The sequence below is a fragment of the Vicia villosa genome, linkage group LG4, assembly GCF_029867415.1.
Source record: "Vicia villosa cultivar HV-30 ecotype Madison, WI linkage group LG4, Vvil1.0, whole genome shotgun sequence".
Classification (NCBI taxonomy): Eukaryota; Viridiplantae; Streptophyta; class Magnoliopsida; order Fabales; family Fabaceae; genus Vicia; species Vicia villosa.
Window position 1 is genome coordinate 92,826,357 of NC_081183.1, and position 14,506 is coordinate 92,840,862.

The 14,506-nt window shown below is 32.3% G+C and overlaps 1 long non-coding RNA gene across 8 annotated transcripts; it reads left to right on the forward strand.

The window, feature by feature from the left end:
* Window positions 1-2,276: 2,276 nt before the first annotated feature.
* LOC131594980 (uncharacterized) lies at window positions 2,277-4,706 on the forward strand. Of its 8 annotated transcripts, XR_009281638.1 has the most exons (6): window positions 2,277-2,824; window positions 3,015-3,165; window positions 3,252-3,471; window positions 3,561-3,640; window positions 3,730-4,479; window positions 4,576-4,706. It is a non-coding gene; the product is annotated as an uncharacterized LOC131594980 (long non-coding RNA). The 8 variants fall into 8 exon arrangements; XR_009281634.1 differs by having other exon boundaries at window positions 3,252-3,640; XR_009281636.1 differs by having other exon boundaries at window positions 3,252-3,328; window positions 3,421-4,479.
* The last annotated feature ends 9,800 nt before the right edge of the window (window positions 4,707-14,506 follow it).

Consider the following 14,506-nt stretch of genomic DNA (forward strand, 5'->3'; position numbering starts at 1 on the left):
ACCATCAAAAAAACCTAAGTAAAAACTCATAAAAAGAATCCCAATTAATGTAGCAACTTCCTCCAAGAGATGCTTAGGACCACACCCTAAAAAAACCATAACACATTATGGAATTACTATTCATTCAAACAAATGATATTTATTGTAATCATCAATAAAAGTTATAATATATTGAAGAATTCATATGTTTATTTTGTGTTTAGTGATATTCAAACATCAATATTTATTAGAGCTAGAAGATCATTACCCCTTTCAATTTTTTTAGACTCAGGTATTTTTCATTTTCTTAATAAACAAGATCAACGTGTCTTAAATGATTCATAATAAAAGAATACATTAATTTATTTTTGTGAAGTGGTTTTTAAAAGAAAAATATAATATATACATATATATATATATATATATATATATATATATATATATATATATATATATATATATATATATATCAGGGCCGTCTTAAACTATACAGAGACCCTGTTCAATATTAGAATTAGACCTTTATAAAAAACTCAAAAATTTAATATTATTTATTTTAATAATAAATAACATAAAAATTCCCTTATAAATATTAAAAAAGTGTCTTGTTAATAATATAAGAAATACAATATCAAATAAATACAATCTTCTATGTATTTGAACAACTCGTACCTTTTTTTTAAGTGAATTTATCAATCAAGCAAATGAAAAGATCCAAAAACATAACAATTTTTTTTGTCAAAATAAGTATTAATATTTTAAACATTTTCATAAAAAAAGTAGTGTATTATATAAACAATTTAAAGGAGATTTAATTAATAGAAATTGACAAATGACAAATAAAATATAAAAGATAATGAGTAGAAGGAAAGTCAAATTAATGTTAAGAATTCAAAATTAATATATACAGAGAGAATGCATTTAAAGTAGTAGTGTCACTTTTGCATCAATAAATAAATAAAATAAAAGCTGTTATGTAATCTTACACTTAATGAATTATCTAGTATTGAAAAATTGGAAAATTACAGATATTAAGAGGTATTCTTATTATTAATGAATAATTAAAAAGAGTTGAAAATGTGAGGCCCTACTAAATGAGAGGCCCTGTGCAAGATGTCTGCTTGCACATATATATATATATATATATATATATATATATATATATATATATATATATATATATATATATATATATATATATATATATATATATATATAAAATAAAAATGAGGCACTATCAACCAAAGTACAAGAAAAACTGTAAAAAGGAACAAGGAGTGTCAATCACAAAACCATCATAAATGTGCAATATTATTCGTCTTCATCATTTTATTATTTAATTTTTTCTTCACAACCAAAGTACAAGAAAATCTGGAAAAAGGAACAAGGAGTGCCAATCACAAAACCAACATAAATGAGCAATATTATCCGTCTTTAGGTCATGGATGATTTGTTACTATTCTGATAGAGGTTCGGTTTCACCTTTCTCTTTTTTTCTTGTGATATTGTTTATATGTGCATATTTTAGGGTTTGTATGTAGTTCGTCGATTTGATTCGTTCAGTGTTTTTTTGACTTTATTATTCAACTCTAATTACCCTTTATTTATATTTAATCTGCTAAATATTTGTTTAGGTACGAAGTTACATGATTTGTGTTTAACCACTTTAGTTGTAAATTAGGCAGCAGTGTATTCATAAAAGTTTTTATTACATTACATTCTTTTTTCACATTGACATGTGTGAGTAATAGTTTCCTTCTATTGTGATTCTTGTATGGTTCATCTACAACAAGTTTCATCACAACCATTGGGTAATTGTTTTTGTATGAACTCAGTTATTTCTTTGTTCTTCTTTGACATTCCTTTGGAATATGTGACTGAAATACGTGATTTTATAGCTTATGGTACACTACTACAATTTTTACCTATAATAACACCAAATTAATAGCGCTTTTTACTAAAATGCTATTAAAGATTTAAAACAGACACTTATAATGCTATTAAAGATTTAAAGGCATAACACTATAATAGCGCTTTTCCCTAAAATACTATTAAAACTTGAACACAGAGACCTATGACAATGCTTTGTTGCTAGTCGCTATTGCAGATATTACCCTGTAATAGCGCTTATCCTAAAATTCTATTATAGGGTCTAAAAAAAATAAGCAACACCTATATGTTAGCGCTTAATATAAAAGCGATATTGTCAGATTTTCTTAAAATAAAATAAAAAAATTAACATAATATACATATACATAGCATAATTTAATATATTTGAGCGGCAACATTTTTTTCACAAAAAAATAAAATAGGCTAGTATCTTCTTCATTTCTAAAAAATACACGCACCAAGAAACCCTTGTCTTCTTCCCCCTTCTTCTTCTACCTCGTTCACCTTTCTTCTTCCACCGTCAACCCTAAAACCTTTGATTCTTTTTCAAAGTAAGAATAGAGATTCAAAAAACAAACCCTCAAAATCCCTATTTTTCTCTCTTAAAAAGCATAACCCTAATAGCTTCTAAATCTATCCCGTCAGCTCCTTCATAAATTTTTCTTTTCAAATGTTAGGTTTTTTGTTACTTTCGATATAAATGTACTATGTATTTCCATCATAGTCCATATTGTCGCCGTACATCGTCTTGCCGTGGAACTGCGTTTCACCGAACTCTATCGCCATACTCTGTTTATGTTTTTCTTTTTTGGTTTAAATTTGTGTTTGTCAAGTTCTGTCTCTTTGTTCTTGCATTTCAGGATGATTCATAGAGAAGAATTCGACACAAATAATTTTGATTGCGACATGCTATGCTTCAAAGGTTGTACTGACAAATTTGAGTGGATGCATCAATGTATGTTTCACTTTTGGCTCTCTTTATTTCTCATATTGTGTCCATAAATTAGTTTTCTTTTAAGATGAGAAGCACTAGTGCATTGTAGTGTTATCTGAAGTTTAATTTTGAGTCCACTAGTGTGATTGATAGCAAGTTTTCTTCTATTTTATTGGCATTTTCTTACATATATCTCGTTGTTCATTGAAAGGGTCTTTTTATGAAGCTTGGTAGATCTCAAAAGAAAAATCTGTTTTTGGAATCATTGAAGGCAGAAGGTGAAGTCATTCTTAAAGATGACTATGTCTGTTTCAGACAACTGCCTCCACCACTATTTTTTCCTTCCTTTTATGCTATTGCAGGTCCGGTATCTATATCTAGTGGCTAGTTCTGTTTTTTTTCTCGTACTTTAATTAATTGTGATAGTTCATATCTTGGTTCGGTGCAGTTTTTGCGGGTGCAGGCCTATTTTGGTTAACGTTTTGACGCCATTTCAACGGTCCATTTATACTGTCATGTGTTGTAGTTATGTTTGGTTTCTCTTACTTTAATTAATTATAATGTTCTCCTTAAATGATCTTTGGTTAGGTGATAGTTAATATATTGGTTCGGTGCAGTTTCGGTGGGTGCATGCCTGTTCTGGTTCACGTTTTGAGGCCATTTCAACGGTATATTTATATTGTCATGCTTTATAGTTCTGTTTTGTTTCTCTTACTTTAATTAATTGTGTTGTTCTCCTTAAATGAGCTTTGGTTAGGTGATAGTACATATCTTGGTTCAGTGGTGTTTATGGGCGTACAGACTTGTTTTGGTTCACGTTTTGAGGCCATTTCAATGGTATATTTATATTGCCATGCTTTGAAGTTCTGTTTTTTTTTTTTTACTTTAATTAATTGTGTTGTTCTCCTTAAATGACCTTTGGTTAGGTGATAGTTCAAATCTTGTTACGGTGTAGTTTCTACGAGCACAATCCTGTTTTGTTCACATTTTGAGGTCATTTCGACTACTACTTATACTGTCATGCTTTGTAATTGGAATATTGATGAAATGGACCATCAATCTTGATAACATGGCTCTTTCAGTTGGTTTGATTTGGCAGTTATTTTCTTATTCTACTTGGCCTAGTTATGTGATTTTTGTGTTATAGTGTAAGATTTTAGAGGAATTTCTCTATAAATGAGGTGGTGTATGAGGGACAATTTTAGTTTGGTACTCATAATTGTGATAAAAGTATGATGAAAACTTTTCCCTAATTCATGTGTGCTTACTTTATCAAAATGAGTAATTATGTTGCATTATTCTTATGAATTACTTTTAATCTGTCATTTAAAAAACATTCTATATTCCTTCTCTTCATAAGTTAACCCATGTTCATACGCAAAACATTGAATCTGATATTTATATAGGCTTGTATGAGTTATAGTTTATATAAATTTGTTAACAATGTTTTACATTGCTATATCTTTGGACAGTTATTTGTAGACTTTAAATTTCCTAACGTGCAACTAATTATTTTATGTGTATTTCCATTTCCTGTTTGCAATGGTAGTATTCAAGCTCATGGTCAATATCATAGTGAAATGAGATTAAACTATTCCGGCAAACTTAGAATCCAACATGTCAAAGGAGATGATGAAAATGATATCTAATATCCTTCCTAATTAGCCTCAGTATTTGTAAGTTGGTTTGCACTGATCATGACTTGTTTTCACTTATGAAAAATGCTTATTTTGAGTGTTCCTAATAATGATATAACATCTTTTTGGTTGAAGCTATACATGGCCTACTGCTACAATTTTTGCTCCAGAAGAAAAGATGTTGGTTCTTATATGCCCCTGGAAGTTTAGACTCTGTTGACAAACTTTGAATAGCATGTTGGTTGTAAATTATATATATATATATATATATATATATATATATATATATATATATATATATATATATATATATATATATATATATATATATATATATATATATATATATATATATATATATATATATAATTTCAAGTTAACTAAGTATTATTCATGTGGTAGCTATATAAGAAAATATATTTATTTACTTTTTCTTTATGTGGTATGCTTTCTAGCGTAGTGGCAGCCACTTATACGCTAGTAGTTTTGGATTGTATTAGAAAATTAGTTGTAATAGTGGTGCAATATCATGTATCTCAATCAATTTTAAACTTTGCATTCAAAATGATTGCTTTGATTGTATTTCAATTCGTTTTACCATATAATATTTATAATGTATATATAAAATTTATGATTGGTATGTGTCTACTGTGTGCTAGTTTTACGAGGATGTAAATTTGGTATAGTATTGAGTTAAAAAAATCTCATTAGCTAGCAAGAAAAATAGAGGCTTTTAATTTCAATTTCGGAAATAAATTGCAATTAAATATACACTAAACAATAGCGCTTCATTGTAAAGGGCTATTAAATATAGGGTCAATAATAGCGCTTTATTATAAAGGGCTATTAAAAATAGGGTCAATAAAAGCACTTTTAAATAACGCTATTAAATCTAGTCAAAGAATAGACAAAGAGTAACAGAAAACTAGGCAATATCGTTTTTTTAGAAAGCGGTATATTAAACTTATCTTTTAATAGCGCTTTAAAAACGCTATCATAAATAGAGAATCTATAATAGCGGGGGATTTTATAGCGCTTATAAGTGCTATTAAAAGCCTAAAAAAGCGCTATTAAATCTCTTTTTTGGCGTAATGTAGTGGATCTGAAAATCTGGAAGAGAATAACCTAAACGAGGGCTCACGTGTAGAGGTAGAAACCAACACTTTTACTCCAATTCAGTTAGGTGATTATCTAACTGCTTGGAGCCTAATAAATCTTGCAACAATTTTATCTCTCAATCCAATTAGGGTATGTTATTCTTATCTCTTCTATCTTTCTTATGGTGATCATCATATCAATTAATTGATTATCTAACTTTGATTATCTAAAAATCGTTGAAGGTGTTCAAAATGTGAACTTTTTATAGAGAACAACTGTAGGAATTCAAAAAGAGAATCTGTTCGGCTAATAATCTAAGGTTAGGGGGTGATCGTGATTATTATGTTTGATTTAAGGGGTTAATAAATGTATGTTGGGGTTTGGGATAATTTTTTGATATTTGATGTAATTGATGAATGATGATGAATTTGTTGAGATTGTGTGACCACTATGTTATGTGATATTGTTGATTGTTATATTGATGAATGATAACATAATCTAGAGTCAAATCCACCATGTTTAGGGCTTTGAAGGTCTAGGGTTTAATGGAGATTGATGGATATATGATGAATAATTGTGTTTTTGTGTTAAGAATAATTAATCTATGTTAGAACTAGGTTAATAGCAGTTAAATTGCAGAAAAATAATGATTAAAATCATTTTAGGGCAAAGATTTGGGTATGGTTTAATGTAGGTCGCACAAGAATTTTTTGTAGAATTGCAAAGCCCGCTTAACGCGCTAGAGCATGCTTAGCGCGCTCTATGAAATAAAATGGGTCTGATTACAGTAGGTAGCTCGCTTAGCACGATAAGGCTGTGCTTAGCGCGATCGTTGAAAAATGAAAATTATTATTTTTGAAAATTGATTTCAGAATATGGTAACTTATATTTTATTAGAATTTTTAAAAATTTTATGAAATTTACCTTGCACGTTTATGTAGGTTTAGAGGGCATTTTTTTTGTGAAACATGACCTTGTGAATTCTTGTGTTCTATACTTCATGAAATTAATCGTGCACATTTGGGTAGGTTTGTGAAACTTGTCCTTGTGAATTCTTGTGTTCTATACTTTATTTCTAGTAAATATCCTTGTGTTGATTGATAACATGATTATTTGGTGATTTGTGTGCGGAGTTGAATAAGACGTGTATGACGTGTATGTTGAGTGTTGATGTGACTTTGATGAATAAATGAATGATGATGCTATTTTGACTAGCCGTGGTTGTTTATTTTGTGATGTTGAGCATCATGCATCCATAGCATAATTGTAGGACGAAAGTCTAGTGATGTTGCGGGGCCTTGGTCCAGTGTTGGCCTTAATCCCATTGTGTGGATTGAGTGTGTTTTGGGTTGAGCTCTGGTTCCAAGCAGAAATCGTTCCTATGGTGGGGTTCTTTGGAGGACGATGACAGAGTCATCTGGGACGATTTGGTACCACATGCATGATTCTATTGTTGTTGAATTGTATTGTTGTGATGAAGTATGATTTAATAATATTGATTATTTGTGATGTGGTGTATCTAATTGATAATTGTGATTGAATCATATGGTGATGTGGAGAATATGTGATGATGTACATGTGTGGGTAAATATGTGTATATGATGGATACGTTGTATCGGTATATGATTGGTTGATTATTTGTATTCGACTATTATATCTATTCCTCATGTCTTGCATAATGGTTATGAAATACTCACCCTTTTTGTTTGATGTTTCCTCCACGTGGGAAATGTGTAGGTATTCCGGAGTAGTCTGTTGAAGTTTAAGGATAGCTTCATGGTGTCCTTTTACTGTTGTTTAGTTTGAAGGGAGTTTTTTTTTGATATCTAACATCGAGGATGGGGTCATTATGTTTTGAACTATTATGTTATCTTTGAGTATTTGAGTTGATTTACATTTTGATGTTGATGCTTTGAGTTGTAACACATGAACCGTGATGTTCAGTTGATGTTTATGAAGTTTATTTTAAATATGTTTTAGATTGTGATTTTTTTTGCAAAGTATTTGAATTATATGTTGAGTTGTCCTTCCTGTCTCGGGGAAAAATCGGGATGAGACACCTGATGCCTTCTCTGGGCTCGAGTGCTCAAGAAAATGATTTTTTTTTGTTTTTTGTCACGACCAAACTTTTTATTGTTTCCAAAGTAGGAAAAGGGAAAAAGCTGCAATAACCTTAAAAGATATGCAAAGAAAATAACATAAAATTAAAAGCAATGCAAAAGGGGGAGAGATTCCGGGTAAGAGGGTTGGTTATACGAAGGGAAGGTATTAGCACCCCACGTATCTATAGTACTCTATAGGTTTCTTTGTTATGTTTGTCTGTGTATTCTATGTTATTTGAGGTTCTTTTGTGAGATAGGTGGGACCTAAGGTGTTTGTTTGATTATGCTCGCAAAGATCATCGCAATCCTATGCATACATATCCCTTAGAGGGAATCAGAGCATCTGTAGCTCGAGGTCTATGGGTGCTAAGGTTTGAATAGTTTGAGGGAGATAGAAGTTTTGCTCGCCAAGGATACGACCTCGTGCCTACGTATTCTCAAAGGGATGTTGAGAAAGTCAGAGCAATCGTAGTTCCCACTTATGCTAGTGGAAGCAAAGGATAAGAGACAAATGTCATCTCAATGCTCGATGTATCTAATCTATATCATCACATACATCTGTTTATTTTTGTTTGAATCTTTTCATTATAAGACCTAGGTTGTGCCACTTATGGTGCTTAGAATGATAAAGATGTTTTGTTTTAGCCAACCTTGTGGCAAAAATAAGTTTGATTAGCCAGCCTTGTGGCAAAAACTTTTGATAAGCCAGCCTTGTGGCAAAAAGTTTTGCTAAGCCAGCCTTGTGGCAAAAAGTTTTGATAAGCCAGCCTTGTGGCAAAAGGTTTGATTGATTAGCCAGCCTTGTGGCAAAAAAGAAAGTTTGATTGATTGTGATGATATAGAAGAGATACTCCTATCATAGAGGGATGCTTTTAAGAAGCCCGTGGGTCCTTGTACGAAGCCCAAGAGGAGGCTATCCAAGGGTTCTGCATTGTAAGCCCAAGAGGAGGCTATGGGAGGGACAATCGAGGGTCCTTGCATTGTAAGCCCAAGAGGAGGCTATGGGAGGGACAGTCGTTTGTACAAATCCCAAGGGGAGGAATGGTATAGTTGGTTTGAGCTCTTAGAGCGATTTCACCGGGAAACCATACTCTATGTCCTAACCTAGCTAAGGGAGATTCTTTACACGAAGCCCAATAGGAGGCTATGGGGAACCTAGTGTTGTACTAAGTTGAACAAGTATATATAACATGATCACAAATATGAACAAGTACGAACAAATATGAACAAATATGAACAAATACATGGACAAATAAGAACAATTATGAACAGTTATATATGACAAGGTGTGTGTGTACAATGGAGTTTATGAAGGAAATATACCTTTAAGGATGAACGGTTTATCAAACAAGGTTACGTACACAGGAGTTGGGACTTATACTCGGGGAGAGGCCCAATGAGTTTGTTCAAAGCTATGTAAACAAATATTTACAAAGGGGTTGGGGCGTACACCTTAAGGGAGGCCCAAGAAAATATTTTGAAAAGATTTTGAAGAAAACCCTAATTTTTCATTTGTTATTCGAGGGTTTGAATCAAATTGATCGAGGTATAAAAAAACATAGGCGTATACACAAAGAAATACCTAATTTTATACAAAGGAGTGGGGCTTACACCTTAAGGGATGCCCATGATGTTTTTTTTTTTGAAAAGGTTTTGATTTAAAACGACAGTTTTGCAAAAGTTATGTACAAAAAACATTTAAGAAGATATGTAGAAAAACAAAAAAGTAATGGGACTTACAACTCATAAGAGAGGCCCATGTTTTATTTTATAAAACATGGTTGATTGTTTTGTAAAGAGACGCGAGGTTTCGTCGTTTTGAAGAACTTTGATCGTTTGTTTTAAAATGGTTTGAATTTTTTGACAAAAGTCAACTTAATTAAGATAAAGGCAAAGATTATACTTAATTAAGACCTAAGTGATTAGGGTTTGATCACAAAATAATTACAAGTGATTAGGTTTTGAAAATCAAATGAAAAAAACTATTAATAAAGTATTAAAAAACACTTAAAAACAAGTCATTTTAAACCTAATAAAAATATATCAAATAAATATTATTTTTGAGATTTTTTTGGATATTCATAAAATATGTATATTAAATGAGAAGTGTAAAAAAATGAAGTGAAAATGAATTGATTTGATTGGTTAAAATGATTGGTGAAGTTGTGTAAAAAATGAAAGAAAATAAGTGTTAAAAAAAGAAGGTTTGGTCCCTAAGGGACTTGAACTCGTGACCTTGAGGTCACCAACCAAAACACTTGCCAACTGAGCTGCGCGTGCAGCTTGTAATATACACGCTTCCATTTAATTATATTTAAAAACTAACATTTGAATTTTCTGAACAAAAATGGCGCTAAGCACACACCCTAATTTGATTTTTGAAAATCTTCAAAACTAAATTGTTTTGATCGAGTAGATAGTCTATCTCACTCGGTTTTTCACAAGGAACACGATGGCACCCTCACAATTCATTTATTTTCACTCTAAGGCTATCAATTTTCTGATGAACACGAAGAACCCTAATTCTATTATTCAATCTGAAATCGTGTATGATTGATGAATTGTGAAATTGATTGAGGTTTAATGATCAGTATTAGTGCAGAAACAAGATGGCAAATTAATTTGTCATTTATGATGCATGTATGATGGAGTTTGAAGTTCAAAAAACCTACCTTAGAAACTTGCAAAACTGGAAATCGAATTCTGCAAAAGAGAGGTTTCAGATGTTGTTTGATGATCCGGATAGCTTCAATGGACCTTATGGAAGGTGTTTGAATGCTTGGAATGAACTGAATTCACCTGAGTGTGGCCATGGTACCCGATCTGTAGTTGCTTGGAGTGAGGATCGAATTTGATGATGGAGGTGTTTCAGGTTGATGATGAGTGTTTGGATCATTCATATGAAGTATATGGATGGTGTTTGGAAGGTTAGTTTGGACAAAATTGGCCTGGTATGAGAATTGGCATGATAAGGTTCAATATATGCAAATATGGAGGTGAGATGATGATTCTGAGTTTTAGGTGTTTTTGGGGTGTGTGAGTGGATCAAACACATCACATACGATGTTTAGAAGTTGTTAGAACCATCACTTTGGCCATAACTTCAAGGGTTTGGAGGTTGAGTTTTCTACCTCTTTGAAACTTAAGAAAACTTGCAATTCAAGAAAGAAGAGAAAACCTATGCTTTGGAGGTTTTTGGTGTGATTTTGAATGAGGAAATGACCTCTATTTATAGGCCAATTAGCTTTCTGAATACCAAGCCTTTGCAAGTTGAGATTAGAATGGTGATTTGGCATTAAGAGATAGAATGACATCTCTGCATTAAATGCAAAAGGTTAAATCCTTTAACCATGGTTAAAATTCCCCAAGCTTCTTATCTCTTTCCAATCTGATCACAAACCACAAATATCTTCCAATTATTGCTTGTTTATGTCATTGCTTGCATCATAAGGTAAAATAGTTCATAACTTTGGTAAAAATGGCTTGTAATTTCAAGTGAAATGATCACTAATGGAAAAATTCAAAACCATAGCTATACTCCATTTTTTTCATGCTCTTGGAAATTTTGGAAAGCTCTTGTTATGTACTTCAAAATCCTAGTTAAAAGCTTCTTCAAGTTCCTTAAGGAAATGGGTGAAAAAGATCCATAAACTTTGAAAAAAATGAAGTTTTTATGTGAATTTTCAAAAGGTACCAACTTTGAAGCTCCATATCTCTTAAATGATTGATCTTATGGAAAAAAAATCATATGTGACAAAGTTGTTCATTGGATCAAAATCTACAACTTTCATGTTGGAAGTTTTTTTCAGTTTGTAGGTGAAATTTTGAGATATTCCCTTCCAAAGTTTGGTAAAAATCATTGAAAACACTTGGAAATTTTTCTAAGTATGAAAAGTCAAACTTTTGACTTTTTGATTCTTGATTGATTTTCTTGATTTTCCTTGATCAAATGACTTCAAATATCATATATTGATGATTTAAAACTTCAAAAGTCATGGTTGACCAAAATTTTCAAAAAGTCAATGGTGATCTTGTACAGTTGACTTTTTCAAACGAATCGCGTTTCTGGAGATTTCAAATGAACCAAGCTATCCTCACCAAATGAATGGTATGAATGGATCATATTGAGGTATTGGAGGATCTTGAGCCATGATTTGAGTTGTGGCACCATGTCCTGATTAAAAAGTCAATTGTTCAGATGAATTAGGTCAAAAACCCTAATTGTGGACCTGATGAAATTGATGAATGTGGATCTTGAATTGAGACACAATTTCCATTGGATATTGTTATAGGTATTATTTGAAGATGATTGAATCATTTGATTGATGCCTTGGAGCTTTTTAGGGTTTCCCAAATGTGATCCCTGATTTTAGTCCCTAATAACTCAAAACCCTAGTCTGATGACTTGAAATTTCACTGTTGATCAATCTCTGTGTGGGAGATGTCTTGAGCCAATAGATTAGGTCAAGATGATGCATTTGGGATCTTGAGGTCATGTCCCAAGCCATTAGGTCAAATTCTGAGCAAAAGTCAGGAGTTTGCTGTCTTTAGTTAAAACCCTAATTTGGTTGATTCAAAGCCTTTGAGCTTATTGTAATGAATCTTTGAGGACCAAATGTTGATTGTTGATGAAGATAGTTCATTTGAGATGAAGGGAGAACAAAACCCTAATTGATTGTTATTTGTACTGATGAGTGATTTCTTGATTAAACCCTGTTGAGTCACAAGTAGCAAACACAAGCTATGCAATTTGTTAGAGATGCAAATGATGCATATGAAGATGATATGAGATGGTATCTTAGGTCAAAAATTGGGGTATGACACTTCCATGTATGTTTAAAAATTGATGAAACCCATGTTACAGAGCAGGACTATTATTAGTTATGTTTTTATGATGATGTGACACCCTTGTTGGTGATTTTATAGGATGTTAGTTCGTATTATATTGTGATTGTTCCTTGTGGGGTTAGAAGGGTGTTACAGTTAAAGTTCAGGATGAAGTTGGATTACTGAACCTTTCATGTGTTTTCTTGCCATAGATTTGAAACAAAAATGAAATTTAGATGTCATAGAATACTTGTTGATTGATTTATTATTAGTTGGTCCTATTGGAAGAAGTTCTAGGTTGGCTTGTGTTTTATTCTATGAAGATTAAGATGTTAAAGTGTCACAAGTGAGCCAAAGAGTTTTGCTCACCAATTAGTTATAGAAGACATAAACGTGCCATTAAATAGTTTGAGTCAGAACTTTAGTCAATTCGTTGAGCATTTGATTAAATTTTGTTATTCTTTTAGGAACAAATAAAGATGCAAAATTCTTAAGAGCTAATTGTGCAACTTAATTAAAATTACGCGAACAAACAACAGAGCTACTTAGGAAATGTTAATGTAATAGTAAGCTTCAATTAACATAAGGAATTTTATATGACATATAAATGTGCAAGTGTGGCTAAGTATGCGTATATGATGGATATGTTGTATAGGTATATGTTTGGTTGATTAATTGTATTCGACTACTATATCTATACATTATGTCTTACATAATGATTATGAAGCACTCACCCTTTCTGTTTGAATGTTGCCTCCACGTGGGTAGCACGCAGGTAATGGGGAGTGAAGGATAGAAAAACACTTAGAAAGGGGGGGATTGAATAAGTGTGACTTTAAATCTTGGACGATAAAAATAAATTGCACAATTATTTTTATCCTGGTTCGCTGTTAACGAAGCTACTCCAGTCCACCCCCGCAGAGATGATTTACCTCAACCTGAGGATTTAATCCACTAATCGCACGGATTACAATGGTTTTCCACTTAGTCCGCAACTAAGTCTTCCAGAGTCTTCTGATCACACACTGATCACTCCAGGAACAACTGCTTAGATACCCTCTAAGACTTTTCTAGAGTCTACTGATCAACACGATCACTCTAGGCTTAGTTCACTCCTAAGACTTCCCTAGAGTATTCTGATCAACACGATCACTCTAGTTACAAACTGCTCAGCCAACTGCTAAGACTTCCTAGAGTATACTGATCACACTGATCACTCTAGTTCCTTACAACTTAATGTAATCTATTCAAGAGTTTACAAATGCTTCTTAAAAGCGATAATCACAACTGTGATATTTCTCTTAACGTTTAAGCTTAATCTCACTAAAATATTACAACAGCAATGTAGTGAGTTGATGAAGATTCTGAGCTTTGATTTGAACAGCGTTTCAGCAAGTTTGATATAAGTTGTTTTGGTGCAGAATCGTTAAACTTGCTTCTCATCAGAACTTCATATTTATAGGCGTTGAGAAGATGACCGTTGAATGCATTTAATGCTTTGCGTGTTTCGTACAGCATTGCACTTAATGTTATACGCTTTTGTCAACTACCTCGAGCCTTGTTCACGCTGTGTCTACTGACGTAGCCTTTAGTAGCTTTTAACGTTCCTTTTGTCAGTCAGCGTAGTCTGCCACCTGTACTTCCTTCTGATCTGATGTTTGTGAATACGACGTTTGAATATCATCAGAGTCAAACAGCTTGGTGCATAGCATCTTCTGATCTTCTGACCTTGAAGTGCTTCTGAGCGTGATACCATCTTCTGATCTTCAGTGCTTCTGATCTCATGTTCTTCTGATGCTTCCATAGACCCATGTTCTGATTCTGCTTCGACCATCTTATGATGTCTTGCCAGACCATGTTCTGATGTTGCATGCTGAACCATTTGAGATACAACTTCTGAGCGCTGAATTATGCGTACTCTTTATATATATTTCCTGAAAGGGAAATTGCATTGGATTAGAGTACCATATTATCTTAAGCAAAATTCATATTATTGTTATCATCAAAACTAAGATAATTGATAAGAACAAATCTTGTTC